A 17,030-nucleotide genomic window follows, 5' to 3' on the forward strand; every position below is an offset into this window, starting at 1 on the left:
CCATCCTCATGCCCTGTCCTCCCCCTCCTCTTCCTCCCCTCCTCTCGCCCCTTCCATCCCCCCTCCTCCCCCTCCTCCTCCTCCCCTCCCCCTCCCCCTCCCCACCCCTCCTCCATTCATCCTCCCCCCCCCCTCCTCCTCCGGTCGTCCTGATGCGAGGCGGGTCGTTGCGTCATGATCGTGTGGTGTCACGGTCCCTTGGTTACGGCGGCGAGGTTGATTATTCGGACGACCTCTGGGGGGAGAATAAGGACGTTATCGGGACTGATTTCGTGAGGGGGGGAGGGGAAGGGGTAGGTTGTGTTTTGGTGTTGGTGGTGTTTTTTGGTGTCTTTGTTCTCTCTTCCCCTTTTATGTTTTCTTGTTTTCTTCCTTTTTTTTTTTTTTTTGTTTTTTTCTTCGTTTCTCCTTCTCCCTTCACTTTCTTATTTTTAATTATTTCGTCTTCGTATCTGCTTTATCCCCCTTCTCCTTTGCCCCTTTCTCCTTCGTCTTCCACCTTCCTACTCTACTTTCCTATTTGTCTTTTCGTCTCCCCTTCCCCCCTTCCCTTTCCACTTCCCTCTTCCCTATTTATCTCCCCTTCCCATCTCCGCCTTCCTTTCCCACCCCCCTCCCCCACAGGAACCTTTCTTCTTCCCCTCCCCATTCAACTTAATTTTCCTCATTCCTCCCCTTCTTCCCCTCCCCAGTCATCTTAACCTTCCCTCTCCCTATTTCCCCTCTTTGCTTTCCTTCCCCCCTCACCCCTCACCCCCCCCCCCCCCAGACACACACACTTCATCATTAATTAGGGATTATATCAAGTAGCGACTCAGTATCTTTTTATGTCTTTGTTACATAAGGTCTTTTTTTTTTTTTTTTTTTTCCATGCACTGATATCACTCCCGTCCACCAATTACAGCATCAAACAAGCGGAAGGAAACTCGATGCTGCCGATGCTATTCTGAGACTAAATTCAACCCGCAAAAATAGAGATACAAAGTCACTCGTATAACCGGAAGCGGTGAGAAGGGAAGGAGGGAGGGAGGGAGGGAGGAAGGGAGGGAGGGAGGGAGGGAGGGAGGGAGGAAGGAAGGAAGGAAGGAAGGAAGGAAGGAAGGAAGGAAGGAAGGAAGGAAGGAAGGAAGGAAGGAAGGAAGGAAGGAAGGAAGGAAGGGAGGGAGGGAAGAAGGAAGGAAGGAAGGAAGGGAGGAAGGAAGGAAGGAAGGAAGGAAGGAAGGAAGGAAGGAAGGAAGGAAGGAAGGAAGGAAGGAAGGAAGGGAGGAAGGAAGGAAGGAAGGAAGGAAGGAAGGAAGGAAGGAAGGGAGGAAGGAAGGAGGGAGGGAAGGAAGGAAGGAGGGAGGGAGGGAAGGAAGGAGGGAGGGAAGGAAGGAAGGAAGGAAGGAAGGAAGGAAGGAAGGAAGGAAGGAAGGAAGGAGGGAGGGAGGGTGGGAGGGAGGGAGGGTGGGAGGGAGGGAGGGAAGGAAGGAAGGAAGGAGAGAGGGAGGAAGGAAGGAAGGAGAGAGGGAGGAAGGAAGTAGGGAGAGAGGGAAGGAAGGAGGGAGAGAGGGAGGGAAGAAGAGAGGGAGGAAGGAAGGAGGGAGAGAAAAGGAGGGAGGGAGGAGGGAGAGGATAGTTGTAGAGAAAGGCAGAGATAGACGGCAAGTCAGACAGACAGATTAACAGAATGGGAGATAAAGAAATAAACATACAGACAGATAGATATGCAAACAAACAGAACGAGAGATGAAAAAAAATTGACAGAGACGGACAGACAGAGAGCGCGTACGTACGTGACGTCACACTTTAAAAAAGGCCATGAGATTATTCCCAGCGAAAGGGATCGCAATAAACGAGCGATTAACAGGTGATAATTACGAATAAACGGCCTTGGGTGGTGGAAAATGTCGGAGAAATTAGAGCTCGATGGCATTTTGCGAAGGAGAAAGAGAGAGGAAGAGGGGGGGAGGGAGGAAGGAAGGGAGAGAGGGAGAGAAGGAGAAAGGGAGGGAAGGAAAAGGAGAGAGGGAGGGAAAGAAAAAGAGAGAGGGAGGGAAAGAAAAGGAGAGAGGGAGGGAAGGAAAGGAGAGGAGAGGAGAGGAGAGGAGAGGAGAGAAGAGAAGAGAAGAGAAGAGAAGAGAAGAGAAGAGAAGAGAAGAGAGAGAAGAGAAGAGAAGAGAAGAGAAGAGAAGAGAAGAGAAGAGAAGAGAAGAGAAGAGAAGAGAAGAGAAGAGAAGAGAAGAGAAGAGAAGAGAAGAGAAGAGAAGAGAAGAGAAGAGAAGAGAAGAGAAGAGAAGAGAAGAGAAGAGAAGAGAAGAGAAGAGAAGAGAAGAGAAGAGAAGAGAAGAGAAGAGAAGAGAAGAGAAGAGAGCAAGCAAGCATTGCGTTGGGTGGAGCGGAAAGAGAAAGGAAGCGGGGCGAGGGAAGGTGAGAGGACGGAGGATGGAGAGAGGTGAGGGAAAGAAGAGAAATGGAGGGAGATTTATTGATAGGGAGCAGAGAGGGTGAGGGAGGGAGGGAAGAATGAAGGGAGAGAGGTAAGGAGAGCGAGACAGACAGCGGGAGAGACAGGCGGACACAAATAGACAGAGAATGGGAGAAGATTGGAAGGGTGAGGAGAGAAGGGGGATAGAGAGAGGGGAAAGAGGAAGAAGGAAGGAGGAAGAGGAAAAGGGAGTTTGCTAAAGTTGGAGAGAGGAGAGGGGTAGGGAGAGAGAGAGAGAAAAACAGACAATTTAAAAAGGGAGTGTACGTAAGCGAAGAAAAAATAAGATATTGAAGAGAAAGTTGATAAAACGATAGTCTAAATCGGACAAAAAAATATGAAATCAACAGAAATAAAAAGAGAAAAAGGGTCACAGAAAAGATAAAGTCCCGGAGAAGGAAAACAGAAGAAAATCGAATATTTGCAGAGTTCACAAAAGATAGTAGCGGGAAATAGAAAAAGAAAATGCAGAAGTAAAGAGAACAGCATATCAGTAAGAAAATGAAATAGCAGAAGGAAGAAAATAAAACGACTAGCAACCAAGAATCCTCTCCCATCTCTTCAGCGAGAGAATTAAAAAAAAAAAGCGCTTTACGTAACTGAAAGAAAAAACCCTGATCTGAGGCAGAACGAGACGAAATCCTATTTGAATGACAAACATTGCAGTCACATTCTGCAACTGCCCGGCAACTCTTCCGCGCCGCAGGACACTAAACCCGAAGTAAGTTTTAAGTCGGCGACAGTTCCGAGGTGTGATTTAGCGCGCGCAGGATCCCTCCCCCCGCGACGTGGTTCCAGAAAGGGTCATTCCGCAGGCTCCTCTAAGGAAGGCGAGGTCGTCTGAAGGCAGCTAGGCCTATCGTAATTACTTCCTCCATGTCCGCCGTGGGGCAGTTTGTTGTGATGACTCGGCCTGGGTAGCAAAGGGCATGGCGGAAATGTCTCAGCCTGTTTGGAAGGTCAGGAAGCATTCAATGGACCCTTTTGTTGTGGTCCCCGCACTAATCTTCACGGTCCTGGCGGTCGTGTGTTTGGACGGCAGGCATCGATTGCATTCGCTGAAGAAAGGCTTGGGCAAGGTCTTAATTGTGCATAGGGGACGAGAATGCGCCTCAGTTGCGTACGTACGGAGCGAAAGAGAGCGTGGGTGGTTTCCAGAGCCGTGAGAGTTAGCGCCCGTTCACCTGGCTTGGCTGGGCGAGTCTGGTTGGCTCTGGAAAAGGTCGCTCAGTGTCGTGTGTGTCGTGACGGTGAAAGGTTCTCTGAGCGCGCTTGTTGCTTAACACACTTGCGTATCGCGTCTCACAAAAAGTTTTGCAAATCGGATTATAAATCATCTTAGCAAGACAGTGCTTTGCACAGGACGCGTGCACACAGGGTAATTATACGAGGCCGTAGTTGTCGCCTAACCCCCGTAGCTGTGATTAACGCTGGAGTTGGGTAGATTTTTGGTAGTGTTTACTAACAACCGGAGCCGAGTGGCGGTAACCCTAGACTGGCCTGCCAGACTCACTACCTGCTTATACTAACCTGTTCCTTGCTGGCGGATCCAGGGTGGGGAAGGGGTGGTACACTAACTCGTCTCCGAGGGTACATTAACACTTCGGTGTACCAAACCAGTGTACCATCTCTCGGTACCGGGCTCCAGAGCACGGAGCTGGATCCGCCTGTTTGTTTGTGTACATAGTGGTGGTGGCGGTGAAGGGGCCGCGGCGCGAGAGCGGCGGCGGGCGGGCACGTGGCTGTGCATTGCTTCGTGCTGGTGAACCCCCGCAGCGACCATGGGCACAGGCGTCGCCCTCTGCCACTGGGCACGGGCGCTGCGGGTGCGGGTGATGGGAGGGCAAGGTGGCGCGCCGTGGTACCAGGGCATCCCCGCGTCTTAAAGATGCGGCGGCCGAGGGCGAGGTGTCAAGGAGGAGGCGGTGCGGCGGCTGCTTTGCATTGTTCGCTCGGCACCGGAGTTCAACGTCGCGTGCCGACCGGACCAAATGCCAATGAACGCTCGATTGTTCTCACACGGTAACATTCACTGACCTGCATTGATCAAAGCGATTTTAGGCAGGATGTACAGCCGACAAGTAGGTTAGAGATGACTGAAGAATGGAAACCAATGATAGCTGTTGATAGCAGTGTTTACTCTCTCCTTAGAAACCAAGGGCGGCGCAGACAGGCAGAGTATAGCCGGTAGGGAAACGATGCAGGTAAACACAGGTAACTCGGTCCGTTGCCAGGGGCGCCATGAGCGAAGGCTCGAGTTGTTTGCTTGTTTTTGGCCTAAATAATGCGCTAGACTTGATCTCCCGCCGCCGAGAGCAGGGCCAGCCGATACCCAGCCCTTCTCGAAGCTGGGTACGTCGGGGGAGCCCGTTGGTATCGGCCAGGTATGGGTATGTTACGAGAGTAGGGCAGGGGGAAGGGGATGGAGGGGGAGAATGATCACGCCAAGTTGGGCATTGAAATCAGCTGACGGGGCAGAGAATAGGATGGGTTGAGGGGTGAGGGAGCATAGGACGGGGGGGGGGGGGGAGTGTGGAGAAAATCGCCGAGCATGTCCGTCCGTTGGTGGAACTTCGTTGCGGTATTTCAGACGTAGATTTTTTATATTGTCAAGGCGAATATGCGCTTGGTAGGTTGGTGATGGTTGCTGACAGGCTTAGAGAGTATGATAGTTCATGAAATACGCTAGTTATTCATCATCTTAATTCCTTACCAATCCCTCTAGTACATCTACGCCTTGGGAAAACAAAAGTAATTGGTTGTGAGCTCGTAGTGAACCGTTGACAGGGAATTCCGCCGTCGTATTTTCATGCCCTCTCCGTTGTCGCGTGGGCGGATGGGCGTGTGAGCAAGGTAGCACGTTATTTAAATGAAGTCCTGAGGTAATTGCCGGGGTGGGTAGCATAGGATTCAAAGGGGTTGATGTAATTTGCCGAGTTCCTAGTTTAATTTTTTTTGTATTTGATTGTTCTTTTTGGTGCTCATAGCTCATGGCGTAGCTTAGGGATTTCTGCTGAAGGATTGCAGTGGTGGATTATGGGATTGTAGGATTGGAACTAATCTTGCTGGAAGAGGATTAGCTTTTTTGTGAGATGGTGCGTGGATGGTGGTTTAGTTTGACGCGGAAATAGGGAATGTAGAGAAGAGTTGCTGTAGTAAAGAGGGTTGATTTGGAAGCGCAGCCACTCAGTCCACAGTAGTTCTAGTAGCAGTAGTAGCAGCTTGGCGAGCGGAGGGAAAGAGCATCGGCAGCACCACCTCCTCTCTCTTGGTACGGGGGGGGGGGGGGGTCACGAGAGGTGTTACGCCACGTCGTTACCTGTTACATAACAGAGGCGCTAGCAAGCAGGTTTATCAGCTGAGTGCAGGGACACCCGAGGAGAACTGGTTTTATACCCACCTGGCCCGGGGACACTCACAGGGTATCGGGTATAGGGCACGGCGAGGAGGGAGGGGGGAAGAGGGGCACGGCCGCACGAGCTAAATCGCACCAAGGGCCCGGGCGGAGACAGGGCCTGCGGTAAGACACGCCTGGTAGGGAATAGCGAACGGGCAGGTATGTTTATTCATGCAGGTAGCGAGTCGGAGAACATGCATAATTCCGGCAGCGGGCTAGCAGGATTCGGTGATATATATACATATATATATATATATATATATATATATGTATGTATGTATGTATGTATGTATGTATGTATGTATATATACACACACCAGAGCCATTCCTGATCATCGGCAGGTGTAGCAGCGCATTCCCCGGTAGCACTAGCGGCGTGGGCGGGACAGAACCCATGGTCAAGCCTGAAAGCTAATGTAGCGACACAGAGATGTAGACGGGATTAGAGCGACACCATCCTTCCTACACCACACAGTTTGACGCAGCGGACATAAAAGATGTGTGTAAAATAGAGGTTTTGGTTCATTGGACTGGCCGAGGCGCGTGAGAGAGAGAGAGGGCGGCCGCGAAGGATGCCCGATGCCGCGTCCATCACGGCAGCGGCGGCCCAGCTGGCCTGCCTCTGCTGGCGATCCGCTGCCAACTGCCTCAAGTCCTCGCTCGCAGGTAAGCCGTGTGTTCGTTGTGGGGCCTGTCATGGATTCACCCCCCCCCCCTGTCGTGGCTCCTGTTATGGATCCCCCCCCCTCTGTTGTGGTTTCCCATTATCCCATACCCTCCCTCGCCCGTGGAATCCATTCTGAGACAGGCTTTCGATGCCCATACGAATCCAGTCTCAACTAAAGGCGTTTTTTCCTAATTAAACGCTCATTATATATATATATATAAATATATATATATATGAATATATATATGAATATATATATGAATATATATATATAAATATATATATATATAAATATATATATATAAATATATATAGATATATATATATATATTTATATATATATATATATATATATATAAATATATATATATAAATATATATAAATATATATATATAAATATATATTTAAATATATATATATATATATATATATATATATATATATATAAATATATATAGAAATATATATATATATATATATTTATATATATATATATATATATATATATATATATATAAATGATTGTGCATAAGTATGTATGTGTACATGTATATATGTATCTGTCTACCAATTTCTGTATCTATCTATCTATATCCACATGTGAATATATACATACATATGTACAGCACACACACCCACGTTGCCATAGCCCCTGATATTTCGTTTTACAGCAGACCACAATGACGAGTGCATTGATGGCCACACACATCCACCTGTCAGGCATGGGCTAAGCTCCACATTGACAACCTTTGTCATCTCCCCCTCTGCTCTTTCTCATTATGTTTTCTCCTCCAGGTCACACACACTCCCTGTTTTATTATGTTTTACCTCGTTTTCGTGTTTTCCTTTTGTCCTCTTTCGTGGCACCCCCCCTCCCCCCTCCTCGGCTTCATTGTGCTTTTTTGTTTTTCATTCGTTTTTTTTTCCTTCCTTTATTCGTTTATTTTTCACTTTTCTACGTTTTTTTCGTGTGTGTGTCTGTTCCCCTCCGTTGCTATTCTCTAATTCGCTAGCCTTCCTCCTCTCTCTCGCTTTCCTTTTTCTCTTTCTTTTCCTTCTCTTCGATCTCCTGTCTTCATTCTCTTTTCTTCTCTTCCCTCTCCGGTTGTTTTATATTCTCTCCCTCTTTCTCTTTAATTTTTCTTGGTCTATCCCATTTCCTCTCATTAACTTTGTTATATGTCTCTTTCCCTTGTTCTCTGTTTCCTCTGATTCTTTCCCTCACTGTACTCTCCTCTTTTTTCTTGTTTTCACTCATTTTCTCTTGTTCTTTCCTCCCTTTCTCTCGTTCTCTCCCTTTCTCTCGTTCTCTCCCTTTCTCTCATTGTTACTCTTCCTGTCTCTCTCTCTCTCTCTCTCTCTCTCTCTCTCTCTCTCTCTCTCTCTCTCTCTCTCTCTCTCTCTCTCTCTCTCTCTCTCTCTCTCTCTCTCTCTCTCTCTCTCTCTCTCCTCCCTCTCCCCCCTCCCATTCCTCTTGCTCTGTCTGACATTTTAACAGATAAACATACTGCCGGTGTCTCTTTTTATACGAACTTTTATTTTATTTATTGTGTTTATAGAGCTACTCCTTTTCCTGCTGGCTGTTGTACATGGAAGCTTTTGAGGTTAATTTCCTGTTGTTTAAGTATTAGTCTGGAAAATATATATATATGTATGTTTGTGTGTGCATAATTATATAATTATATACATATAATTTATTTATTTTTTCATTTATTCATATACACGCATATTTGTTTGTGTGTGTGTGTTTAATTGGTGACTAAGTTTCCGTGATTTGGTATCTGTCCCTGGTTTGTTTAGGGATTATTTTCCTCTGTTTTTTTGGCACTAGTTTATAATTTTATTTCCGGCAGCCTGTTTCGGGGACGGCTAATACTGCCGCCGGTAATGGAGTGAAGTTATAGACGAAGTTTCTGTACGTCATCATTGTGATGTCCGAACTTCGGTGGAGACAAGTTGATATTATGCGCGAGTTCCTGGGAGCGCTCCTGCTCGGCGTCATCGGGGGGGGGGGGGGGGGGGGGGTCGTTGTTGTTGTTGTTGGCGTTTTTGTTGTTACTGTTGTTATCGGCGTTGTCCATGTCAGTGTCATTATCTTCGTTATCCTCAATTTCCGTCGTCGACTTTTAAATACCGTCGTCGTCATCATCATTATTATTCTCGTCTTCATCATCGCCATCGTCATTACTATTATTCGGACCTTTTTCACCCTTATCGTCAACACTAGCACTAATTCAGTCGTCATTAGCCCCTTCGTCACCACAGCCAACACGCGGAACCAATGGCCAAGAAATTTGTCTCGGCGCCCCGTTTTAAAAATGATTAATAAAACCTAAAAGAATTGAAGTGAGTAAGTCAGTAAATGAAAAAAAAGAGAGAAAAAAAACGATTATTTTTTACCTGTAACATACGATGGGATTTCCCTCCGCTCTATGCAAAAGAGTTGAAGTAATGTAACATCAACCCCCTCACACACTCTCCCCTAGCCCTGTCCCCTCTCCCTCTCCCCTTGCCTTCTCCCTCTCCCTCTCCCTCTCCCTCTTCCCTTTCCCCTTTCCCCTCGCCTTCTCCCTCTCCCTCTCCCTTTCCCCTCGCCTTCTCCCTCTCCCCTCCCTCTCTCTCATCACCCTGTCCCTCTCCCCTCGCAATTACCCTCCTCTCTCACCCCCGCTATGTCATACCCTTTGGAAACTACCTTATATATGCCCGCTATCCGTGCTGCTAAGCCTATATGACTTTTCAACCCTCCAACCTCTCAACCTCCCAGATTTCCAACCTTGAAACCATCCAGCCTCGCAGACAACCTCTGAACCAACTAGTAGGACCCACCAAGCCACTCAACTTTTAGCTTTCTAACCTCTCAACCATCCGGCCTTCCAACCTCCCGGCCTTCCAACCTTCCAGTCTTCTAACCTCCCAGCCTCCCAGCCTTCCAACCTCCAGGCCTTCCAACCTTCCTACCTCCCGGCCTTCCAACCTTCCAGTCTTCTAACCTCCCAGCCTCCCAGCCTTCCAACCTCCAGGCCTTCCAACCTTCCTACCTCCCGGTCGTCAGTCTTTCAACCTCCCGGCCTCCAAACCTTCCAAAAACTTGCAACTTTTCGACCTCCCGTCCTTCCAACCTCCTGGCCTTCCAACCTTCCAACCTCTCGACCGTCAAACCTTCCAACCTTCCAACCTTCCAACCTTTCAAGCCCCCGGCCTTCCAGCCTTCCAACCTCCCTGCCTTCCAACCTCCCTGCCTTCCAACCCCTCTTATCAGCCGCCTCCGCCGCCGCCGCCGCTATCGGGTCGGTGGCACCACAACACAATCCCATCGACGCGCCATTAATTTCCCTTCGCTTGGTCTTATATCAACTTTAACGCCGCATTTTTGCCGGTAATGGATTTTTTGCCCCGAGTTGTTAGTGTGGGAGGGGGAGTGAGTGAGAGGGATGAGAGGGAGAGGAAGATGGATGACGAGGAGAGGGAGTGAGAGGGATGATAGGGAGAGGGATGATAGGGAGAGGGAGGGATATTGAGGAGTGAAAGGGAAATTGAAGGAGAGGGATGAAGATGGAAAGGGAGAGAGAAGTTGGTTAGGGATAAAGGAAAATAAAGGATGGGGAGGAGGGAAGGAGAGTCCAAGGTCAGCGCATAAATTTGCGGCGGTGTTTTAGAAAGAAGCTTAGACAGGTAAGCGTGAGTCAGGATCGTGCTTTTAGCTTTAAAACTGCAAGCGCAAGAGGAAGAGGAAAAAAATGGGGAAAGAAGGCGCTCGTGCTAAGCATCAGGTGTGCGCGCGGTCGCCAGAGAGGAGGAAAGCGTGTCTGAGAGAGGGAATGGGGAAGAGGAAGAGGAAGAGGAGAAGGAGAAGGAGAGGGGGGTCCGCCCATGCCACTTTTGTAAATGAAATGCCACTTCGGAGCATTCTGTTGGCACGCCTGCGAACCGGGGGCGAAAACGGCTGTGGTAAATTTTAATAGCGCGATCTCGTAGCGGAGGCGAGGCGTGAGGTGCGGGCGGAGATCAAAGGCTGGGCGGCGTGTTGTCTCGTGCGCCTCACACGGAGGGAGGCGGTTGGGACCTCCTCCAGGGCCGCGGGACTTGGGATTTGACTTTGAACAAGTGATTGTCCTCGCGAGGAACACATCAAAAGGAACGTGCTGGAGGAGGCGACGTTCACAGGACAAAGAGGCGGTGCTTGCATCCCGAGACCTCTGAGTGGCGAGGGGTGGAGAAGCGCGCCCGCGGTGGCCCGAAATCATCATAATCGATGTTTTTATCTACATATAAATTGGTCTAAATGATGACCGCTCTCGGCGACGTGTTTCCTTTGTGTGCGTCCGCGCGTAGGCCTACATCCCTGAGTGGCGGTAGAAAGTGGGTGCAAGTACAGGTTGCGTGGGCGTGGCCGGGCGAGGGCGAGCGCGGGTGGCGGACTGTATCGCCGTCACACCCACTGGCCGTGAAAGGTTTCACTTTCAGCTGTAGGCGGGGGTGGACAGTAGGGGCTTGGTCACATCCTTTCTCCCGAACTCGAATCCCGTCCCTGCCCTTGTATTCCCTTCTCCCTTGTCCCTCTCCCTCATCCCCTCCCTTATTCCCCATCGGCACCCGCCCTCGTCTTGCTCGTCTATTTTGTCCTATTAACGCTTATGTTCCTAATTTTTTCCCTCCCTTCGTCGTGAGGATTTCGCTCGTGACCCCCTTCCTTTTCGACCTTTTGTCCCCCTTGGGTTCACGGCCCGGGTTGCTACCCTGTCCCAGCTCTAGCACACTTATCCCTGGCTCTATTCCTACTTCTGTCCCAGTCCCTATCCTTGCCCCCTAACCTTACCTGCTATCTCAAGCCCTAACCCCTTCCCTCTCCTTTCCCCCTAACCTTACCTGCTATCTCAAGCCCTAACCCCTTCCCTCTCCTTTCCCCCCTACCCCTGTCCCTGTCCCTGTTTGCCCCCTGTCCTTACTCCAGCACCGGTCCCTGCATCTAGAACCCATGAATGAACCTTACTACACACTTCCACGCCTTTACACACTCACACACGAGCGCAAGGCAGTCCTTTGCGCGATAATCCCAACAAAGAAATTGCATCTTTACAAATGTTTACACGAAGGAGAGGGAGAGAGAGAGTGTGCGCGTCCACCTGTTGAAGTGTGCAGTGTGAGGGCGTGCGGCGAGTAGTTAAGGGCCCGGTAAACAATCGATACTGGTGCACTGTGTTTACCTGTTACCTGGGACGCTGGACGGCAGCAACGCCTGGTACCTGGGTTGCAGAAGGGAGTGGAGGGCGGAGTGGGTGAGGGAGGGAGTGGAGGGCGGAGTGGGTGAGGGAGGGAGTGGAGGGCGGAGTGGGTGAGGGAGGGAGTGGAGGGCGGAGTGGGTGAGGGAGGGAGTGGAGGGCGGAGTGGGTGAGGGAGGGAGTGGAGGGCGGAGTGGGTGAGGGAGGGAGTGGGTGAGGGAGGGAGTGGAGGGCGGAGTGGGTGAGGGAGGGAGTGGAGGGCGGAGTGGGTGAGGGAGGGAGTGGAGGGCGGAGTGGGTGAGGGAGTGGAGGGCGGCGTCGGAGATTGGGAAGGATGAGGGGGGGGGCATGGATAAGGCTTTTGGGTATGAGGGGGGGTAGGCATGGGAGAGAGATAGGTGGGGGGGTAAGGAATTGGGAGTGGGCTAGGAAGGCAGATTCACATACAGGTAAGGCAAGGTGATCACCTGGCCGAGGAACAGGTCCCCCAAGGCTTCCGTGTGGCCGGCCCGTTCACCTCCGTCGCAGCCGGAGTCCCGCGCTGCTACCTTCACCCCTACCTTCGTCACCCCTCCCCCCTCCGTCGTCGTCGTCATCACCCCTCCCCTCCCCCTCCCACCCCCGCGTCGTCGTCGTCATCACCCCTCCCCTCCCCCTCCCACCCCCGCGTCGTCGTCGTCGTCACTCGTCTACCGGACTGCCGCTCGTTACATTTCGGTTGCCGCTTCATTAATTCCTTGCCCACTTTGTCACTCTCTCGCGAGTGCCCTGGGCTCTGCGACGCCATTTTTCGTGGAAATTACCCTTAGCTTCCTCCTATTTTTTTTTTTTTTTTATCTTCTCTTCCCCTTCTCCCTCCTTATCCTCCTCCTTACGCTCTTCTTTTGCCTTTTCTCTTCCTCTATTCTCTTTCCTCCTTCCCCATTATGTCTTCCCTCCTTCTTTCCCCTCCTACATACTCTCCGCTTCACTATCTTTCCGCCTCGTTCATATGTAACTCCACGAACATTTTCTCCTCTCCTTTCTCTGTCTCTCTCTCTCTCTCTCTCTCTCCCTCTCCTTGCCTCTCCCTATTTCCCTCTATCATTTTCTCTCCCATACTTCTTCATTGTTTCTCCTCTTTCCTTCTCTTCTTTTCTCCCCTTCTTGCCTCCCTCTCCCCTCTTTCCTTCTCCCCTTCTCTTCTTCCCTCCTTGCCTCCCTTTCTCCTCCCTTTCTTTACCTCCTCTCTTCTCAGTTTTTAGACTCAGCAATCACTCGCTGTTTGCTCTTTTCGATTATCAGTTTCTCTTGACCCTCACTTCCTCCCTTTCCTCTCGCTCCACCTTCCCCTTCCCCTCCCTGCTCTACCCTCCCCGTTGTACCCTCCTCTTCCCCTACCCACCCCACTCTCTCTCTCCCATTCTGTTCTACCCTCCCCTTCCCCTCCCCGCTGCACCTTCCCTTCCCCTGCCAACCCCACTCTCCCTTCCCCTGCCCACCCCACTCTCCCTTCCCCTGCCCACCCCACTCTCCCTTCCCCTGCCCACCCCACTCTCCCTTCCCGTCCCTGCTCTACCCTCCCCTTCCCTCCCTGTTCTATCCTCCTTTCCCCTCCCCGCTTCCCATCCTTCCCCCTCTCGAGTCATGCACCCCCCCCCCTCCCCATCCCTCCGTCCACCCAGTGTTCGCACGGTAAATTAACCTGGCAGGTGAGGTGGACTTACCGCACGTCCCCGCCCACAGATAAGAGGAAGGAAGTGGCGGGGTAGTGATGAGAGGGACTTGGGGAGGTGAGGGGGGAGGTGAGGGGGGAGGGAAGGGGGAGGGAAGGGGGGATGCAGAAGCGATGGGGGTAAATGGAAGGAGGGGAGGGGGGGATGGAGGAAAGGTAATGGTGGTAAAGGGGGGGGAGGAGGAAAGGGAAGGAGGGGGGGAGGAAGGGTGGAAGAGAGGAGAGGCGATAGGGGAAGGGGGGAGGGAGGGGGAAGAGAGAGAAGGTGACGAGAGGGCGTAATGAAAGTGAGATGACGAAGGGAAGGAAACGGAACATAAGAGAGAAGGAGGAGAAATGGGGGAGAAAGGATGGGATGAGATGGGGGGAGGTGGTAAAAACGGGGGAAGGTAGGGGGGAGATAATAAACTGGAGGAGATGAGAGGAAAGAAAAGAAGATGGGAAATACAAGGAAATAGAGGGGAGGGGGCGGGGGGGGGGGGTAGGTAAAGCGTAAGAGAGGATGAGGCAGAAAGGGGGACCAGAATGGAGGAAAAGAAGAGGCGGAAGGTTCGATTTTACAATTGTGACGTCATGAGGGAACCCGCCTGCCTACTGACCCAAATTGGCAATAATTATATGGATACTCAGAGGGGAGAGGGAAAGAGGGGAGGAGGAGGGAGAAAGGGGGGGGGTGCGTAGAGACCCTGGGCTGCAATTGTGACGGGCTTTGACGTAACTACGGGATGTGATGGTGCCGTATGTTTTATAGAAACGGTGGGCGTCACGGAGCGGATCCGAGAGAGACGGAGTGAATGTTAAGCTGGTCGTTAATTTTTTTAAAAGGCTTTCGTGACGCGTGAATGTTCCAGAAAGGTTAACTCTGATTATCGATGTCAGTTGTTCGTGATTTTCGAGATTTTATACTCTATTTCTGTCCGTTGTCGGCATTTCCTCCTTTCCCCTCTCTTCCTCTCCCTCTCTCTCCCTACCTTTCTCTTCCTCTTCCTCTCCCACCTCCGCCCTTCCTCTCTTTTTCCACTCGACCTTTCACTTTTTCCGCCCCCCCAGCCCCCCCACCAGCATACAACCATCGCCCCCCCCCCCCAACTTGCATCACGGGCGAGAGTGTGTCGCCACGTTATGGTGGGACTTCGTTATGCAATTACCATATTAATGATAGTTTGGTTGTGAAGATTATGACGATTGGTTCCCTTCGAAATGCGTAGGGAGGGCGGTCTGTTGTTGTCTCCGTAGCTTTCTTCGTCTCTTCAGGTGTCACTCCCCTTCGCCTCTTCCTCTCCCCTCTTTCTCCCTCGTCTCTCCTTTCTCCCCGTCTCTCTCTCCCTTTCTCTCACCTTTTCTAGTGTGTGTGTGTGTGTGTGTGTGTGTGTGTGTGTGTGTGTGTGTGTGTGTGTGTGTGTGTGTGTGTGTGTGTGTGTGTGTATGTATGTGTGTGTGTGTGTGTGTGTACGCGCGCAAGCGAGCGCGTGTGTGTTTCAGCGTGTGTCTGGGTTAGTCTGTCTGTGTTTCTGTGAGTGCTGTTAATTTTCCTTCTTATTTGTTTTTCCTCCTAGTTTCTGTTCTCTCTCTTTCGTTTCCCCTCTTTGTATATTTACATTTACTATCATCACCCCAGCTTACTCCATATTCATCAAAGAGGATGAGAGAGCGAGAGAGAGAGTGAGAGTGAGAGGGAGAGGGAGAGGGAGAGGGAGAGGGAGAGGGAGAGGGAGAGGAGTGGGAGTGGGAGAGGGAGAGGACTAAGGATAATGTCCTCTCTTTAGTTCCAGCTTTTACCGGCATTCACTGAACGTGTATGAAGACCAATTTGGGATGGGATGAGACTCCTATTATAACCCTCCCTCCCTCCCTCCCTCCCTCCCTCCCTCCCTCCCTCCCTCCCTCCCTCCTCCCTCCCTCCCTCCCTCCCTCCTCCCTCCCTCCCTCCCTCCTCCCTCCCTCCCTCCCTCCCTCCCTCCCTCCCTCCCTCCCTCCCTCCCTCCTCCCTCCCTCCCTCCGTCCGTCCTACACAACCTTTTTGCAATTAATCGTTTTATCTCTCGTGCAGGGTTTAAATTTGTATTTTTATGGGTAATATTCCTTCCTTTCTCGTCTAAGTTCGCTTCTTTTCTCTCTTACACTTTTACTCTCCTCCCTATTATTCTTTCTCTCTCTCTCTCTCTCTCTCTCTCTCTCTCTCTCTCTCTCTCTCTCTCTCTCTCTCTCTCTCTCTCTCTCTCTCTCTCTCTCTCTCTCTCTCTATGTATTTATGTGTGTCCGCGTCAGTGCATGCATGTATGTACACGCATGTACGTAACATGCCCGCCAAACTTTCCAGCTGCAGATATGTGGGAGAGGAGGGAGGGAGGGGGGAGGAGGTAGTAAGGAGAGAGGGAGGCAGGGAGTAAGGGGTAAGGAGGGAGGAGGGAGTAAGGAGGAAAGAAGGAGGGAGTAAGGGAGTTAGGAAGGAGGGAGGAGGAGGGAGTAAGGGAGTTAGGAAGGGGTAGGGAGGTGATGTAAATGTTGTTACATTCCTGTGTCTGCTCTCTGTGAAGGCTCGCTTGTTTTGCGAGCTGTGCCTGGCTCTCGGGCTGGTATGGCGGCGTCGCGGCAGCATTTCTGCCTGCGGCTCTGCTTTCAAATTCGAGAGAGAGAGAGAGAGAGAGAGAGAGAGAGAGAGAGAGAGAGAGAGAGAGAGAGAGAGAGAGAGAGAGAGAGAGAGAGAGAGAGAGAGAGAGAGATAGTGGAAAGGCTTGAGGTAGAGGGGTAGGATGGGGGAGGAGGGAGGAATAGTGAAAAAGATAGACAAAGAAACTGTCTGGCAAACAAACCGCGAGTCCCAGCGAAAGATCTGGATAGTTTGTGCATGGAAAAAGTGCGTTGACGGGGCCTTGAAACCGAACTCGGCTAATGAAGGCAGGGCGGTCATGTGGGGAGGGGGTGGGGGGAGGGGGAGGACGTCGACGGGGCTTATTAAAAGGATACCTTCCTGTTGGGTGTTTTGCCGTCCTTGCTGCGCCCAAAACCCCGTTATTCCGGCTGTGTTGTGGCTCGGGCGCTCTGTGTGTGTGTGCGTGTGCGTGGCGTGTGCGTGTGCGTGTGTGTGTGTGTGTGTGGTGAGAGAGAGAGAGAGAGGGAAGGAAAGTGAGTAAGTGCGAGTTTGTCTATCTCTCTGGCTATCTGTCTGTCTCTTTCTGTCTGTCTGTATCTCATTTTGTCTGTCTGTCTGTCTCATTTTGTCTGTCTGTCGGTCTCATTTTGTCTGTCTGTCTCTCTCATTTTGTCTGTCTGTCTCTATCTCATTTTGTCTGTCTGTCTGTATCTCCTTTTGTCTGTCTGTCTGTCTAATTTTGTCTGTCTGTCTGTATCTCTCTCCCTCTCTCCCTCTCCCTCTCTCCCCTCTCCCTCTCTCCCTCTCCCTCTCTCTCTCTCTCTCTCCCTCTCCCTCTCCCTCTCCCTCTCCCTCTCCCTCTCCCTCCTTCCCTCTCCTCCTCCCTCACCTCTTCCTTTCCTTCCCTCTCCCTCTCCCTCTCCCTCTCCCCTCTCTCTCCTCCTCTCTCTCTCTCCTCTCTCTCTCTCT

The 17,030-nt window shown here is 51.1% G+C and overlaps 2 protein-coding genes across 3 annotated transcripts in view; both read left to right on the forward strand.

Annotated features, from left to right (window-relative positions):
• LOC125026340 overlaps positions 1-6,424 on the forward strand; it is a 63,559-nt gene extending 57,135 nt beyond the window's left edge. Inside the window, exon 3 of the mRNA XM_047614714.1 lies at positions 6,207-6,424. The gene's annotated coding sequence lies outside the window, so the exon portion shown is untranslated. The remainder of the gene's footprint in view (positions 1-6,206) is intronic.
• The window catches only part of LOC125026341, a 96,284-nt gene that overhangs the window by 30,030 nt on the left and 49,224 nt on the right, over positions 1-17,030 (forward strand). The gene's annotated exons all lie outside the window — the stretch shown is intronic.

Source organism: Penaeus chinensis, chromosome 6 (assembly GCF_019202785.1).
Source record: "Penaeus chinensis breed Huanghai No. 1 chromosome 6, ASM1920278v2, whole genome shotgun sequence".
Lineage (NCBI taxonomy): Eukaryota > Metazoa > Arthropoda > Malacostraca > Decapoda > Penaeidae > Penaeus > Penaeus chinensis.